This window comes from Osmia lignaria, unplaced genomic scaffold (assembly GCF_051020975.1).
Source record: "Osmia lignaria lignaria isolate PbOS001 unplaced genomic scaffold, iyOsmLign1 scaffold0011, whole genome shotgun sequence".
In the NCBI taxonomy this organism is placed as follows: domain Eukaryota; kingdom Metazoa; phylum Arthropoda; class Insecta; order Hymenoptera; family Megachilidae; genus Osmia; species Osmia lignaria.
The window spans coordinates 340001-342368 of NW_027478165.1; the positions used below are offsets into that span (position 1 = coordinate 340001).

General features: G+C 43.7%; 1 non-coding gene across 1 annotated transcript; it reads left to right on the forward strand.

Annotated features, from left to right (window-relative positions):
* Positions 1-435: 435 nt before the first annotated feature.
* On the forward strand, positions 436-590 carry LOC143306487 (5.8S ribosomal RNA). Its single transcript, XR_013063863.1, has one exon. It is a non-coding gene; the product is annotated as a 5.8S ribosomal RNA (ribosomal RNA).
* Positions 591-2368: the final 1778 nt, after the last annotated feature.

The following is a 2368-nucleotide window of genomic DNA, read 5'->3' on the forward strand; positions in this document are numbered from 1 at the left end:
CCGCCTGATCGATGTGTGTTGTTTACGGACCGGCTGAGAAGCGACGATAGCGAGTCTTTGAAAAACTATGTGTCCATTAGTTAGACCGATCGTCGCCGGCCGTGTGTCTGTTCGAATCTCGCAACCCACGATTCAGCGACAGGACGCGCGCTCGCATTCCTTGTGTGCGTTCGTACTTTTCAAGGTTTTTAAATGTACTTTACGCCCGACCGTCGAGAGGAGCGTGCCACTGGGCGTTTCTCCGACGGTTTCCGTCCTTGGACGCGATCGTGTCGTCAACGATCGAACAAACAAACAAATACGTTGGCGACGCCCGAATTCGCTCTCCCGCACGCGCCGGGTGGGAGAGTGATGTGGGTATCGAATGTGATGCGTGTTAATAATGAAAATAACACTCTAAAGATCTAAAGAGTTTGAAATACAAAATTTTACGATTACCCTGAACGGTGGATCACTTGGCTCGTGGGTCGATGAAGAACGCAGCTAATTGCGCGTCAACGTGTGAACTGCAGGACACATGAACATCGACATTTCGAACGCACATTGCGGTCCACGGATACAATTCCGGGACCACGCCTGGCTGAGGGTCGTTTTCTTAACAAAAGACTGCTTGCGTTTGCTTCTCGAAAAAAGAGTAATTCATTTCTTTCTAAACATCTCGCCGTCGTTCAACGAAAGTAGAACGTTTCGGAGCGGGATTATCGAACGAAATTGAAAGAATGAATGAACGATAAACAAAGAAAGAGTCGCAACGTACGAGCGATAGTTGGGCAGTTCGTCGGCGTTTGTCGTGGAAACGATGTGACGAAAATCGCAACCGATACACTAAATGCAGGCCGTTAAAGGAGAGAAACAAATTTCGAAATATCTCTTCGAACTAGCGCAAGTGCGTCACGGCGCGCGAGTCGTTCGTTAAAATTTATAAACGACCGCCCGTGAAAGCACCGAGTTCTCGGAAGATAATCTATAAAGATTCTCCATCCTGCTGGAAGTTATCGGATCGGCGCGATTGTTCACTTGTAGAAATCCACGCTCCCGACGTTGCCAGAAACGATATTTACGAAAGGTGTGTCAAAAATAAACGAAAGAAGCTCTTCTATAAATTTAGAAAAAGCAAACGAGTGAAATGTTTGAGATGATAATTTGCTGGAATGCAAGCCCAGGGTTTCGAATGATTCCCCGCGCTTTATACATCTCTCTGTTTACAAACGGTGTATAAATGAAAGATCGCTTCAGATGGGTCGTCGCTGTTTGGCGCGCGATGCTGTTCCTTTTTTTTTGTCTGTCTGTGCGTTTAGCTTCGCTAAACAAGTTAAATGGTTAAAAAGCGTCGAAAAAGCGAATACACACGCGACAAGACAAATCTAACGAGTAAAGGAACGCTCCGCTCCAAGATAAAAATGGTTGTTTACAATCAATACAGCGTTTCGGTACCCCTGATCGTAGTCTGAAACTGTGTAACAAAAGAGAGGAAAGCGAATGGTGAAGGAACTTCGAAGCCTCCGTGGCGTGGCTAGAACTTGTGATAAAAGTATGTTTGCAGCAATTATGCATGCTCCCGTTAAAACAGCATTTCAATGTCTCGCATGGCTTAAAGCTCTAGGAGGCTTCAACATTTAGAATACATACGGACTACTTCGTTTGTTAAAGATAAGCGAAGACCGCGCGACCATCGCTCGGTCGTCCAGTCCTCGAAAGTTTTGTTGCGTTCCAAAGAAGAGACAAATGGGGTTTACCCTTGCGCTAAGGGGAGAAGAAGAGAAAAGCAGTTGTTAAATCTAAGAGGTGTGTGGAGTACATCGCGTGTTGGTTAAAATTGTTAAATGAAGTATACGCGAAATGTTCTCTCGCTCTTGCTTTTCCTCTTGCTTCCGTGGCGCTCGAAAAGAAGGGATGATAAATAAAGAAACCTATTCGAAATCTCTTGTGGAACAAAAAATAATACGGACGGACGTTAAAATTGAACTTGCGAGTTGTCTTCGCTTTGAAATTGTTAAAAATTGATAAAAGCAATACGACGAAGCTGCAGTCCGCAAAATGTTTGAAGCAAAAAGGAAATAACACGAAAATTATGGGAACGTCGTGTCTCAACTTTTTTTTCCCTCTTGTGCTCGTTTCATCGAACGATAAATACAAACATTTTGAAACGAGAGAGGAGGAAAAATTGAATATGCGAAAGGTTGATTCACGCACAGTTTCTCTACGTGTTTGCTTTTTTGCTTCTTTTCGTTTATTTTTTTTTTTTTGCATCGAGCATCATTATTCACCTTTCGATGAAACCAAAGAAATTGACGACCTCAGAGTAGGCGAGATTACCCGCTGAATTTAAGCATATTATTAAGCGGAGGAAAAGAAACTAACTAGGATT